Source organism: Centruroides vittatus, unplaced genomic scaffold (genome assembly GCF_030686945.1).
Source record: "Centruroides vittatus isolate TY-2023 unplaced genomic scaffold, ASM3068694v2 contig_361, whole genome shotgun sequence".
NCBI classification, from domain to species: Eukaryota; Metazoa; Arthropoda; class Arachnida; order Scorpiones; family Buthidae; genus Centruroides; species Centruroides vittatus.
The window spans coordinates 512,105-528,598 of NW_027122185.1; positions in this window are offsets into that span (position 1 = coordinate 512,105).

Sequence of the window (16,494 nt, forward strand, 5' to 3'; positions counted from 1 at the left end):
TCGAGAGTGGAACAGTTCTCTAATAAATGATATGAAATAAGCAATAAAAAAGTTGTTATTTTAAGTAATTTCACTTGACTTTTTAACTCCGAAAATTAAAGGTTTCCGAAAATTAGAACTCAGAAAAAATGAGTGTCCGATCCAGTGACGTAGCGAACGTAACTGGCGCCCGGGGCACAACACCTTATTGGAGCTCCCTCCCCCTCCAGAAACACATATAGTAATATAATATATAGAATTTACTCGTAATAAGAATATAATACAAATAATAATAGAATGTAGTACCTACCTTAAAATATCTAAAATATATTACGAATAGTTACTATTACCTTCATGTCCCGGGCGCCCTTCTGCGAGTGGTGCCCGGGGCATGATAGACCCCCTTTCTCCCCCCTCGCTACGCTACTGGTTTGATCGAGGAACGGGCGACGACTGCCTAAACTTGCAGTTCCTTGCTATATTCAACTGATGAAATCGAGACAATACGTCGGGAGGTTATGAGAAAGCGTCACTTTTGCTGCTGAGAACTTAACAAACGATTAACTCCCAGGTGTGAAAGTTGACAGTTGACTGACAAAATTTTATTGTCAAAATGTTATGTTATGATTTAGTTACGTAAATAAATTACGTAATGCTGAGTCTCACACACGCATTAAAATTGTTGTACATAGAAGTCACACACTCTTAATGCGAATCTGCGTGAGCAGATTGTAAGCCTGCGCTCACGATTCCATAAATTATATGGTTGTGATGAAATAAGCAAAAACAAAATAAAAAATTTATTGTTTTTATTTTTCGGAAGCAAACCGCAAAAATATATACACGAATATGAAGAGTTTTATTTTAATGCTGTGGTTCTTAACCAGAGGTCCGAGGGCCCTCTTGAAAGAATAAGAATCAACTTATTATTTTCATTTCACTCACCTCGAATCTAATCAAGAGTCATAAATATTATTCCTATACAGTATAGATTTATTAATTGTCGGAACGTAGTGACGACTAATACTTGACTACGTGCATTCCTTGTCAACAAAATAACTCTGGAATGAGTTGTCCGATCTCGATGAAATTTTCTACGACGACTCATCATCACTCAAGGATGAACTGATTAAAATTTCAACTTTCAAAAGTGATCCGTTTTTGTAGAACTGGAGATAGAAGTTTTTCTTTAATATGGATCATTTTTGAGAGTTGAAATTTTAAACAGTTCTTCCTTGAGTGATGGTGAGTCGTCGTAGAAAATTTCATTAAGATCGGACAACTCATTCCAGAGTTATCTTGTTGACAAGGAATGCATGAAGTCAAGTGTTAGTCGCTTCCCGCACGCACGTGTAGAAGCGTCATGTATGACAATCGCGTCACGTGTAGAAGCGAAAATATGACAATCATTAAAGCAGTAATTTTGAAAGGTAAATGTTATCGCTAACTAGATACACAACAAATATAAAGAATATTTATAGAATAAGTTAAAAAAAGAAAACTTTTTTTAACTTATTATTCTATAACATGGAGCAGCAGTGATCAATATTGATGGCTTTACGATCCATTCTCTCCTTCGTCTAACTATCGTTAGTACAAAATTTCGATCTCTAAATGAAGAAGCTGCACAGAGATTCCAGATTGAGATGAAGTCGCTGAAATTCGTCATCATCGATGAAATGTCAATGATTGGTGCAAGAATGCTTTACATGATCGAGAGAAGATTGAGGGAGATAAACCCGAGGAAGATGAGCCGTTTGGTGGATTCTTTATCTATTTTTTTGGTGATTTTCGTCAGCTTCCTCCCGTTAAAGATACTCCTCTCTACTCGAGTGTTTTTACAATGTAATGTCCCAACAAGGTAGGGACCCTGTTGGGACATTACATTACATTTGATTCTTTTGAGAAGTTCATTGAACTTAGTAATTCTCACAGACAAAACAGCGCAGATAGTTCCTTCACAGATGTCTTACAACACCTAGCTTCGGGTGATTTCTCTGATACAGATCTGAACATTCTGACGACGACAAATCGGGCCTGTTTATCCAGAGATGAACTTGATCAGTTCCAAACGGCAGTAGAGCTATATCCAACAAACGAGCGAGTTAAACAAAACAACGAAGACTACTTGCAGTCAACTGGATGCCCTCTTGCTTATATAGCATCTGAAAACACTCCAGATATTGCCCCGCCTTCGTCCAAAGATGACTCGGCTCTTGGTCTCTCCGAGTATTTGTATCTCTCAGTTAATGCCAGAATCGTGCCGAGAGTCAACTTATGGGTACAAGGAAGTGTCGTCAATGGTTCACTAGGAACTATACGCTACATTATATATGCTCCTAATGCTCGCCCTCCATCTCTACCTCTGTTTATTTTAGTGGAATTCGATAGCTATCGGGGACCTTTCATCTATGGTAATCTGTTTCCAATTATCCCATAATACGCTCTTCGAACGATGGCAGTATATTGCCATCTCGTAGACAGTTTCCCCTTACCATAGCATACTCGATGATTATACATAAATCACAGGGAGTAACTCTTCCAAAAGTTAAAATAAATATAGGGAAAAAAGAGACAGCTATCGGTCTTATCTATGTTACACAGAGTCGAGTGAAAAAAATAACTGACTCAGTATTTTTAAACAGTTACAGTAAAGATCGCTACGAGTTAATCTGTAAGTCCGAGGCCCGTAGTGATAGTCAGAATTTCCTGAAACGTTGGCATAGCAATTAATTAATGGCTTATTCTGACCTTATATTTGTACCTTTAAATGATCCAATAGAAATCAAATATATTGTTGAGAACGAATGATTCTGTGTTTCTTTTTTCCCTCATAATCTAGAAAATAAAGGTGCGAGCAGCTTCGTTCCGACTACACGCTGATGCAGCGTTACTTAACTAGTTATAATAAACATACGTTATTTATATCAAATACACTATTAATATTTCGAATTATATTATGCATAAATTCGCGAGATAAATTCTATCAGTTTTTTATTAAATTTTCTTTGACTTTTTCCCATTTGTCAACATTTTATTTCAATTGAAACTTGTTTTTTAAAACAAATTATTGTTCTTATATAAAAGTTTCTTAATATCTTAATTGCCTGTCGTACCTTGGGTAAAAATATTGATTTTTGTTCTTTAATTTTATATGAAAAATAAGAGATGTTTGTGTCGAAATAACAGAAAAGAGTTTCAAAATAATCACATACTTTATTCATTATCACTTAAAGAATTGTGATTAATACTTCTACGAAGATGATAAGAACGAAAATGTTTCATTTTAATGAGCACCATAAATAAAACATTCCAGCCAACAATGTCGTGGATGGTTCTATAGATACCATTCCTTTTTATATTATAGAATGATGTGACACCAAACTCAGCTGTTCCTAGATTGTACGATGCTCAAATCTCTGTTAAAAGCTATCAAAATTCATGATATGAAAAAACTCTTTAAGTAACATATTGAATGATTAAACTGCCGGTCGTCACCCATTATAAAGAGAATTTAAAAAATGATGATTACTAGCTTTCCCACATACCGTAGTTGTATATGAAATTTCGTATTGTATTCAGAAAAATATTAAAAAGTTCTATGCATATAAAATGAAATGGAGATACAACGGAGATTTAATAAAAAATAACCTGTCTGTACTTGTTCGACTCAAAACAGATAGAAGTCTAAGATCTTTGTTTTCCATTGTTACAAAAGTGCGGTTGCCGCCACCCTGGTAACTAAACAAGTGTAATCTATTGTAATCTGTTGTTTAGTCTAAACACGAAAATTGTATCTTTCTGTGCGGTCATATAATTCAATTTTTTGCAGTCTATGAAAAGTTAAGTTTTACCGGACATCGGCTTTTTTCAATTGACAGCTTCGATCCTGACAAATCATGTAGCGGCACATGTTTTCGATGTTTCAGTTAAGAAGACAACATTATAGAGTCTACAAATTATTGAGTATGCCTTGTGCTCACAAAAAACTGCTGTAAAATGATTATTCTTTACGGAAAAACGAGTAGAAATACACTAGAAATATGTAGATACCACGAGCGCTTTCCAGTCGCGTCAAGACCTACAGACTGTGAAGGTAAAATGCGTAATATGAATTCTAGTTATCATCTGTCGTCTTCGAGAGACAGTGTTTGCGTTACAAATTGGTCTCCGATTGGCTAAACATTTACGTTTTGAGAGCATGCTTCTCTCCAAACGCGATTCTGGACGACTTTTTAGTCTCGAAGATTCTCTCGCCTTCCAAAGAGAAGAGAATAGTTGTCTTTAGACTAGTCATTCATCTATAGTTTCAATTTCGTTATACCCAATACGGAAGATTGCACTATACGATAATTTTGGAGTACTTTCTCCATCTAGGAAAAGAGTATTTCCAGGTAGAGATATTCATCGAAGGTGCCCTGATAATTACTCCACCTTAATATTCTATGCGTGACAGCGGACGAATGGCTCGATGACTTGCCATTGAAGCAACTATGGCAGGTTTGCTGTCAACAGGATGGCACGTCAGCTCATACCCAGGCAGACGTTGTCAGTTGCTCACCATGCAGTGGCAGTTGTCGGAGGCTCGGCAACCGTTAGGAAACTACCTGGTCCTGTTCCGCTGCTACTGTGTTTCCACAAAATTTTTGCATCGGGGCACCAGAGTCTTGCAGTACGATGACACCAGATATACCGCGTGCCACCCGTAACGTCATTTTCAACCATCTACACCTTTGTATTGCCACTGAAGATAGTCGTCTCGAACATGTACTATAAAAATAAAAGCAATTGTCTTTGTCTTTATTTACGCAATTCTAGTTTTTATTCTTTAGAATCAGAGATTCTTTATACGTTAAGCTAAATCTTTTAAATAAAAGATTCTTTTCCGTTATCCTTGCGCTAAGGAGAGATGGGAAAATTTATGTATTGCCTTGAAACTTCCTCGAGATTTATAATATGCAGTTTTTTTGAATGAATAAATTTATTTTACTGAAAAACTTCTCAGTGTAAGTACAGTACTCGTGCAATGCTGCGAAGATCTCTTTTGGGCCTGGATAAAATAATATTGAAGTATACTTTGTTAATATTTTAAGTTAATTTGTTAATCTAAATGTTTAACATTAAAAAAAATAGATTAGAGTATCCAATATTTATAATTCAATTAAATATTTTAGTAACTTTAAACGAAACTTACTACATAATATTATATCTCATGGTATTATATAGATAAAGGCTAAGGGTGCATGAATAAATTATAGTACATTTATTCGTATCCAAGAAAGATTTATTTATGACAGACCGAAAAGGAAATGCGTAATCTTCCTTAAAATGTTTGTTTTCATTTAGGTCAAGAACAGTAAAAGTCTACGTAAGTAAAATTTTCTTAATGAACTTTTTACAAATTATATGTTAAATATAAGCATTTTATTGTATAAAAGTGTTTTTATTCACGTATTTATTTTAAAATGTATATCTTACATATTAATGTTTCTTTTAAAAATTAGTTCCCAAAATTTTTCCATTACCTTCACCCAGATTCGTTTTCATCAGAATTTTGTTGTAAGTTTAAGAACGAAGACAACATAAAAAAAACGAGTTTCTTTCTTCCTGAATCATGTATAAAATGTAAAATGCTAAATTTCTTTCACTAATTAGAAAACAGACATAATTATTTTATTGATTAATACAATTATGAAAGCTGAGTTCATTAATCTACCGTTAACATTTCATGTTGAAATGTGCCCTTATTGTCTCGCATGTAGACATTTTTAATTGTTTAGATTTGCATAAATAATTGATCGTGTCAGTAATATATTTTATTTCTTTGTTTTTCAATATTCAAAGCTGTTTCGTTGTTTATTCTGCAAACAATATCGGGATGTTTTTAATCCAGAATATAAAAATGACATTAAAAATGAAAAAAAAAATATTTACAGCAGAATATTCATGGAGTTAAATATACATGTTCCTGGCAGAATATTAAATACGTCAGAAATGGTAGACTACTTTGTATACGTCGTTTAGTTTACAAAGTTTATAGTATAATTATTTTATATACTGTACATACACAAGCGCTAACACACAAAGTGTATATTCGTTTCCATTTATTTTATCAGAAATAAAAGAAAGAAGTCGTAAGTAATATTTTATTTTTCTCTTATAATTATTTTGTATTATATAAAAATTGCAAGTTATTTGTACTTATTTTCTGCTGTATTTTATGAATCACAGAGAGTTAAAAAGTCAAGTGAAATTACTTAAAATAACAACTTTTTTATTGCTTATTTCATATCATTTATTAGAACTGTTCCACTCTCGAATTAATTATTTGAATAATATGCATTTTCTGTAATAAAAAAAAGCCCCTGGGAAAAATACTATTCTCTATTGTACAAAGTAACCTAATAATAGAGCATCGAGCACTTTTCATAAATATATTATAATACGGGTTCTTTCGATTGATTAACAACAGAGACAATATTGAAATGTATTGTTATAAGAATAGTTAGGTGTATGTCTTTTGAATTTTCAGCGCTTCTTAAGACAATGCAAATTAAACAATACAATGTACATTTAATTTTAAAAACGTGAAAGTTAACTTTAGACTCCAGGAATAATTACAGTAGAACTCCGATTAATCGAATCGCCATTTGCCTTCTTTTTTCGTTGACGTCATACTGCTATTCTCTTACGTGTAATAAGTAACACCTATTTTCTGCCATAGATTCAAATGATCAGTCGCAGAAAATATACGTTATAAATTTATAGATGTAATTTTATTAATAAGAAATATGGATTACGGGAAACTACTTATTCAGAAAAATTTATTTTATTTTATTTTTTGCTTATTTTATGAATAAATTAAATGAATTGAAATTAATTTTAAATGACTTTGAAGTTACTTAATAAATTAAATATAGAATTTTTAATTTATAAAAGAACTCTGACTTCGGATCATCGGCCTGATTTTGGTAAACATTGTACTGCTGATTTTGAAATAGTAAAAGAAAGTCATTTGAGTGCGTCAGAGAGAAAGTTTACGTCAATAATTATGAGTTTGATCTCACAAAAAAAAACGATAATATTCAAGGTAATGCACTTTTTTACGTGTCCTGAAGTAGCGACGAACGGATTAAATACAAAATTCTAGATGAATTCTGATAAAATACTAAAAATCGTAAACGTTTTATTAGAGAAATAATCATTACAAGTCATTTCTTTTAAGATAATGAAAACTTTCACTTAACAATGAATGAGAAAATCGCGTCATATTATTCATAAAATGTGTATAGTCATTTTTTTTTGTTTTCTTTCCTCGTACTGTTTTCAATCTAATATCTAAACCAGGAGTGGTTAAACCTCTATATTAAGTCCGAATATCTCCTTCGAAAGGTAATTGTTTTCTTAGATAATTTAAGCAATTGAAACGTGCGAAAATCACCATCAAAGCCGTATTTGCTTCTTTTCTTTAATCCGGCTCGTAGAAAAAAACTATCCGGCGTAGAAAGTTCAAATTTAACACTTAAACCTCTCTCCTTATCAGTGAGGAGCTGGCGAAATTTCGGGGTCGATAGGTCAAAGTTTATAGGGTTTCGGATACTTTTATCGCTTAATTCTTCGCTTATAAGCATTAAATTGCATTGTTAATTGTCATAATTTTTACTTGGCGGAATTTTGTTTACGTCTCGTGCTTTTGTTCGAATTTTTATTTTCAGAATAAAGTTTGTTTAAGTAGCAAAAGTTTAACCAATAATTAATGTAATTCTTTTTATTTTTTTTTCATTTTTTACGTGATTTTTATGAGTTGACAATTATCGCTATTATCCAATTGTAATATTTTATTTTTCCAGTTGTTATATATACAGGTAATAGAATAAAAGTATGGCGATCGGTCAAAAAATTACTTCCCTCAAGATTTTTATATTTTTAGACTCAGGGGTCCTTCAAACGCCGAGAAATGCTAAAAATTCGGGTTTTTCCCTTTGTATGTATGGGGTTAGCGTATGTGGGGGCACGATTTTCTACATCCAATTTGAAGTTTAATACCTCCTGTACCTTTTGTTGAAGATTTCTGAAATTTTGCAGGGGTATTTGTGTTATGGGAATTGATACTATTAAATTTTAATGGTTAAAGGTCAAGAGGTGAGGAGATACAGGAGGGTCATATGTCATATCTCGAGTAGGATAGGTCTTAATGAAGATTTTACTTCTTATTAGCATTTGCAATATTTAATAAAACTCACCCCTACCTTTCAAAATGAAGCTTTTTGACATTTAATAATAGTTATAAAAATTTTTAAAATAAACTCGACTTTCAACTTCCGAAAAGAATAATTACAGTGGTGCCTCGAAACTCGAACTCCGAATTGTTCGAAGTCCGAAGCAATTTTTACCTATAAGAAGTAACTGAAAGAGAATTAGCCTAATCCGTTCCCTAGTACCAAACAATATCCATTTCAGTAAAAATAAAACTGCAAATACACATTATTTAATGTAAAATTAAGACAATTACATGCTCTAATAATGATACAATACAAGTAAAGAATTGGGAGGCCGTACTTTGGGCTTAGTCTTTGTAGTGAAGGATTATGAAGGTGGGGGAGAGAGGAAAGAGGTAGTAGGAGGAAGTGGGAAGGAAGAAAAGTAAATAGGAAAGTAGGAAGTGAGTCACCTGAGCAAGAAACCGGAATCAGTTACTGGTCAAAAGAAAAATTTACATACACAGTGTGGGTCGCAGCCCAGTTGAATACTGATATTAGGTTGCTCATAGGATGTGACAGTGGTTAGACACTGCAATTAAATGACAACGGCATGACAAGACAGGCGTTACCTGTGACAAGACAGGACATAAAGGTGTGATGAAAACACAACACTATGCATGGCAAAAACAGAACAGGCGCGACGCATTACATTTTCTTTTTTTTTTATTACTGACTCGCGACAGAGGGTTTGGCGTTTGGGCGCGACAATCAAAACACGAACGCGAAACAACGTCGGTGCAACGCGCAGTAAAACAGGCACCAACACGCAACAGAGAATGAACGCAAGAGACAAACTAAAGTGGGCTTCACGCTGGAAGCCTACGCGTGAAGAAACGGCGTCAAGCAGGTGGCGGTTGGATAATAGGCAGTTGAAGGCCCGCTACGGGTGAAGTCCGGGAGGGTGACTGTTGACTCTTTAATACAGACAGAAAAGGCCGCAAAGGTGTTTTTTGGTGTTGAAGAAGTCTGGTCTGTTGCAGGGCCAGTGGTAGCCCTCGGTGTACATTGCATTAGCCAGGAGCTTCCATTGGTTTTTATGTACTTTGGGCACAGGAAGATGACGTGGTCTGAGGTCTCAATGTCCAAAGTGCAGCCGCACAACCCATTGTCTTTGAGAAGGAACCTGCGTAGGTAGCCTTTGAAATTCCCGTGCCCTGTGACAAATTGAGTTGAATGATAGTTTGGGATGTAGAAGACCATTTTCCTTCTGTATTGGAGATTTGGAAGGATGCTAAAAGTGGTCCTACCAGTTGGTTCAGAGTCCCACCTTTTTCTGCCATAGCTGAAAAGTGTGGTCTTGAAGCCTGTTCCTAATCCAGCTGGTCGGTATAGCACCGAAAGTAATATTAAGCTGGTGGCCAATGGCTTTCTTGGCTAGGAAGTCAGCCCTTTCGTCGCCGGCGACCGCCGAGTAGCCCTTAACCCAGCGGAAAGTAGTGTGGAGTGGTTGGTTATGGGACAGGCAATGAGAGAGATTGTGTTCTTAATGATGAGGTACTTGGTATTCCTATATTTTAATTGGAGAAGAGCTGTCTTACTGTCGCTGTAGATGATGATGTGTTGCACTGTCCTTTTGTTAAAGTTTTGATTAGCATAGTGGAGAGCCTTCTGGATGGCGAGGCTCTCCGCTTGGTTGATGGTGCAGTGAGAGTCCTGCCTGTAGTAGGCCTAATGAATGATCCTGTTGGTGTCATTGTGCACAGCAAACGAAGCCTCCCTACTCCCTGTGCACTCTTAGACCTGTCCGTAAAAATCCGGATGCCATTATGTTAAAACAGTATGTTAAAAGAAATCGATAGCTACGAACGTTATCAATATTTTTCCAAATTTATATCAATTACATGCATTTTTGATTATTTAAAAACACAAAATATCGTATTTTATGCGATAATGTATAATAGAATTACGATCAAACCTCGATTTAACGCCATTTGTTTTCCTCTCGAAATTGGCACTAAATCGAGTACGGCGCTAAACTGAAACAATGAACATTACCTTATATTTAATACAGTAGTAAAGTCTATACACAAATTGAGTTTGAGAGCTTGAAAGACATAATTTGGTCATAATAATATTCTTTGCAATGCGAATCATAATTTAGTAATTCACAAATACTGAATGTTTCTGTATTCAAGAGGCTACCCATAAATTACATAATACCAATATTAATGATGGGTACGCATGTAATATTTACGATGTGCCTACAAGGTTGGGAATGTTTTGTAAACACCCCCACTCTTGTTTCCTTAGTACAATTAAGGAGATGGATCGAGAAAATATGCGTTATTAATTTTGAGGTGGGTATGTGCGACAAAGTTAGGAGCTTTATAGAGGGATGGGATGATAGTTAATAGTATAAAAATAATATTACATGATAATCCTCAATGTTTATGACTTAAAAATCCTATATAACATGCATGACACTATACGAGGTTGGAGCTAATTTGGAGGGAAATTAACTACATGTAGGTTTTACTGTTATATTGTGTAACATCCGAAAATACTTGAATATAAACTAAAAATTTAGATAGTTTTCTAAATAATGCGATTTATTAGCATTTAAGAGTTTCTAAAATAGTTGTAACAAAGTTAATGATGAAACAATATTCTGCAATTAAGTTTGGAAACGTTACCCTCATCACTTGTTCCATGAATTTCTAATGACAAAAGACAATCAATATTTTACATACTTTTTTAATGAACAATAATAGATTTTTTCAAGAAAGCTTATTATATGTAACGACACGAGAAATTTCAAAAGTCGATACTTTATGCCACTAAATTATTTGTTAATGTCAATCTCCATTTATTAAAGCGGGAATTTTACAACAGTACGTAAATTACGAAAAAAAATGAATAAATTTTACCATAAAATTTATTTCTTATTTTTAAAAAATAGCCAAACACAATACGAACGTATACACTATAATTATCTAATATCAGAACAATGAATTGAAAATAATTGAGGAAAATTCATCTAAAAGTTTACATTTATTGTCGGAAAAAAATGTTTAAATTTAATTTTACAACGTTACATCAAATTATTGAATTTTTCGAGTATAAATAATATACGAAGTTACAAGTTTTTCGACATTATTTTCAAACACAAAGGTTCATTGAAAGGTCGATCCGTAAAACTCCGATTATATAAAATCTTTCCTGTTTTAGACTTAAATATGCATAATTAATGAATTTCACAGATAAGTAACAAGGATAACATCATATTGTAAACGTCATATGCTAAGTTTTTACAGTTTACGTCAATTATCTTTAAGGTTCGAAATAAAAATTTTGGAAAAATAGCTGCAATATTTCCTTAGTAATTAGCATGCTACTGTTATTGAATTAAAGTTTACTTGAAAATAATGTAAAAAAACTATCGAAGGAATTATTTTAATGACTTATTCATCCGTTAAAAAGAATGGTGGAATTTTTATAATTTTTGGAAAAACATTAATTTCATTGTTTCATCAAGTTCGAAAAAATTACGGAAATATCGCAATTTTAGAATCGGACAATAGCCATAATTACAGACTATATAAAATTATATACTGCAAAGTGTTTTAATATATATATATAAGTGTTTTTATACAGTTTGCATCGTATAATTTGTAGTACATATAATATAATGTAACATTATATATACTGCAAATAATTACATATTATACAGGAATCGGTCTGAAAAGGTTTTAAAAACAACCCCTGTTTAAGTTAAATTATATGCATATATTTAAAAAAAATATAGGTAATAATTACAAAGATTATGTATATCCGATGTAGTGAGTAATGAAAATGTGTTAATGCAGTGCGGTGTGAAAAGAGTCACGAATGTGAAAGAAACAAAAGAGGTTTGTTTGGGCGAGTGTTCCTGGTGTGCTATGCCCTGTCATATGACGTTCTTTAGAGGGCCGAAGCGTGCAGGGTGTTGTGACAGAATAGCCACTTTTTTCTTGGCCACCCCTTTAGGGAATGCCATGAAAGTATAACTATCCGTCCGGACAGATGGCCAAGCAGATAAGGTATCAATCTACCACTCTAGAGGACCCGAAATTACATCCGAACGATCGAAAAACCCCAGGAACGTTTTCGGAAAATAGTCTATACCTCATTGCATGCTTGGCCGAGGCCAGAATAGACTTGAAAAAAATGCCCTCTTAGTACCAAAAGACAGAAAGACTCAATTAGAAACCTTAAAAGTACAAAATAGTCGTATTTAGAGGTTATTTTTTAGTGTTTCTCGTCAGTAGCTGTTGTCAGAGGTTTAACCGTATTAGACTTCTATTTACAATATTCAGAGAAGAATGATTGTTACAAATATACAATAAAAATACATAAATAAATCATATATTATTTATACAATTTGTACACTTCTTCAAAATTCGAATGAAAATAACACTAAAATATCTTCTTAATATTTATATATACGGATACATTTAATAAAATTATTATTTTTAGTTATAAACCTAATTGTTTTTAATTTCAGGTTATACCGAAGTAAAAATGAAGAACGAATCATATTGTAACACTACTTCCGTTGAAGCTATTTCTTTATTTCCCGAGCCGATTGGAATTGAATTATTAGTACAGAAAGAGACTCTGAGATATTGGATCAAAAAGACTTGGCATCACAGCATATTATGGTCGATTTTATATATAATCGTTATTTTTATTGGAAGACAGTCAATGAAGTATCGTCAACCTTTCGATTTAAAACGACCGATAATGATTTGGAATGCGTTATTAGCTACTTTCAGTACTTTAGCTTCTATCAGATTGCTTCCTATCTTGTATTTAGTACTAAGTAAATTTGGATATCATTATTCGATATGCGACAATAGAATAATAGAAGATATTCAATGTTGTGTCTTCTGGGGATGGTTGTTTTATTGCTCGAAAATAATTGAACTGGGTGATACAGTTTTTATAATATTAAGAAAACATAGACTGTTATTTTTACACTGGTATCATCATGTTGTTACTCTAATATTTACTTGGTATAGCGTAGCTAGGGAAGTATCGATTGGGCCTATGTTTGTGATCATTAATTGTTTAGTTCACTCTTTTATGTATTCTTACTTTGCGATTAAAGTCACGGGTGTAAAGATTCCACGTTATATCGCAATGTTCGTTACAATATTGCAGGTAACTCAAATGTTACACGGTGTTTTTATAACCGTCTGGGCCTATTGGACACTTAAAAGTGGACAACCGTGTAGAACACCTTATGATCATCTGCAGATTGCGTTTGCTGTTTATTTTTCATATTTTATTTTATTTGGTAATTTATTTTACCGATCTTACGTGGATAGAAGGAATTATTTAACTACAAAAACTATTAAAACAAATTAAGTAGTACGTGATTAAAATGCGTTCATAAAATAAATCAATATATTCCATTTATATTAAAGATTATTTGTACAACGTGTTTTATTATTTTCTTTTAATTCATAATTGTAATTGGAGAGAAATTTTATTATGTATAATTTATATAAAGAATATAAAAAATGTATATTTATATTAATCAGAAATTACAGAATGTATATTCTATTAATAAAGTTGTATGAGAAGATTTTTCTTCGGCAGTTTTTTAATGCTTTGACACGAATATGTAATAGAAGATGGCCGCGAGAACGGTCGACGGGTGATCACTGTTAGTGTAAATCAGTGGTGTCGAATAACAGGCCAAATTGCACACAGATCGTAAATAGGCGACCCGAAAATGTTTTATGTATTCCAGATAACTTATACCAAAAGTAGTCTTATTTCTATCATTTATAAACGATGTGTCAAACATTCGCGTGCAGGATTACCGTGTGCAGCGGGACAATATCCCAATCCACTGGTTAAATTATTAGTCCATTGGCCTATTAAATATTTAATAACCTAATTAGTCTATTAAATATTTAGTCAGTTAGTTTAAACTAGCGTTTTTCAACCTATTATGTACAAGAACAAGTAAAATGTCTGAAAAAATTATACTGTTACGTAAGCCTAATTTTTTAAAACCTGTGTGGATATTACCAACCTTTAGGACATAGTGTGCCATTTATAACATAATAAATATAAAAGTGTATTTTTTTTTTTTTTTTTTTTTTGGTTAATGTTACCTTAGGTAGCCAAAATGGCGGCTTGTCTCTAATTCCAGCAAGGAAACAGTGGGATGCACGTTCTAACCTAACCTATTCTAATAATTTGGTTGCTAATAATTATGGTAATTTATTAGAATAGGTTAGGTTAGAACGTGCGTCTCACTGTTTCCTTGCTGGAACTAGAGACGAGCCGCTATCTTGGCTACCTAAGGTAACATTAACCCTTTTTTTTAACTTTTTCTGCTCTGTGCCCCATAATGGACTTGCTAAGAGCGTCTTTTAGCAAGTCCATTATGGGTTCGGCCAGGCCGACTATAGGGCAACCGGATGGCGAGGGACGGGACCACCCCCAAAAATTCCCAGGGATTTTTCGACGCGTCCAGATTCGATCCCGGGTCCCCCAGAGCGGTAGGCTCCCACCTTAACCGCTCGGCCATCCGGCCGTCTAAAAGTATGTTTTGAATACTCGCGGAAACATAATCAATTAATTAAATTGGAAGTAAACTAGTCAAAGTAAATCATCGTTAAACAAAGCTTTAATCTTTATTAATTTAAGTCTACTGCGAACCATCTGTCCCATCATCACTGGCCATAGGTTAACCCTGCATCTATCAAGTACAAAATTGTACTTATTTTTATTTTTCCGGCTCTGATATATATAACAGAGGGAAAGTATGGCGATCGATCACAACATGACCCCAAGATTTTTACATTTTTGGACTCAAGCAGAGCGTAACAGGAAGGCGCCCTGGTACGCTTAGGCTCGTCGACAATTCTGCTTGAGTAAAAAAATGGCTAAGCCCTTGTACTTTGTGAACATCTAAATTACACTTCACATTATATACCTCGCCAAAAAACAGAAAATTGCTAGTTTTGTCTAGTTAATTTACTGCTGTATATGTTTTGATTTTAGATAAAACTAGTTTTAACTTTTAACATTAGTTAAAACTAATTTTAGCTACATAAATATGTTTGAGGGAAATAAATAAAGTTATGTATAGTGATTCGGGGGAAGTTGTCTAACATTTTGCTTATGAAGGAAATTATAGCGATAATTTGGGTTTTGGAGGCCTCTAACGAAAATATCATATTCTTGAGCATGTTTTTCAAATAAAACTTTGGAGTATATGAAAAATAATTGTATATTGTGTTTGCAATGACGACTTTTTTACCGTCTGGCATTTTAGGCACCTCACCCCAAGTATCCGGGTGAGATGCCAAATGCCATTAGAGTAAGATAACAAATGTAATTGCATAAAATTAATTTTCGAATATCTTAACCAAATTTAATTTATTGCATATGCAGTACAAAGTACTTCGTAATAAGTATAACAGCGCAGTATAAGTATTGTTAAATTTCCGCCCGTTCTAACGCGCTCTATAGCTACCTAAAAGCTCTTTTCAGTCCTAAAACCTTTTTGAGAAGTCCTTATATAATTTCTATGCGTATCCTGCGATAAAACGAGAAAACAAAAATTTATTAAAAATAGGCATATTGGAATTCAATTAACAAAAAATAGGCATGGTACCGGAAGAAAAATGTGGCATCTTTCCCATTTGTCGGGGTAAGATGCCTAGTGGAGTCACGTGTTCTAGCGTATCCTATCGGGATCGGCAGTAGCTCACAATGGAAACTTTAGAACCTTAACTACATCACACATTAATTGTTTTTCGCAATTTTTAATAAATTCTATTTTAACTTTTAGTTTAAAATGATTGTAGAAACATTTCGCAACAAAAACTTCGTTCTTATCTCGCTCTTATTCTTCTCGGATGTAGAAAATGAGGTAACGGTAGCCAACTACAGCTTTCCGCACTCAATATTGGCCCAACGATTCATCGTACAAACACATGACAATGTCTGACGTCACCGTTTGAAAATATCAAAAAGTAGGCATCTTCCCCCGCTTAACCATCTTACCCCGAATTACTCTATATGTTGCAGTCAAAACCAGTTTTTAGTTAGAACGCGTTTTTACTAGTTGAAACTAGTTTATACCGGATGTCTTTGTTATAACTAGAATTTACTGTTAGTCAAAAATGAATTTGATTTAAAACTAGTTTTAACTAGACAATACGGGTTTTAACAAAGACATCCAGTATAAACTAGTTTCAACTAGTAAAAACGCGTTCTAACTAAAAACGGGTTTTGACTAACATATATA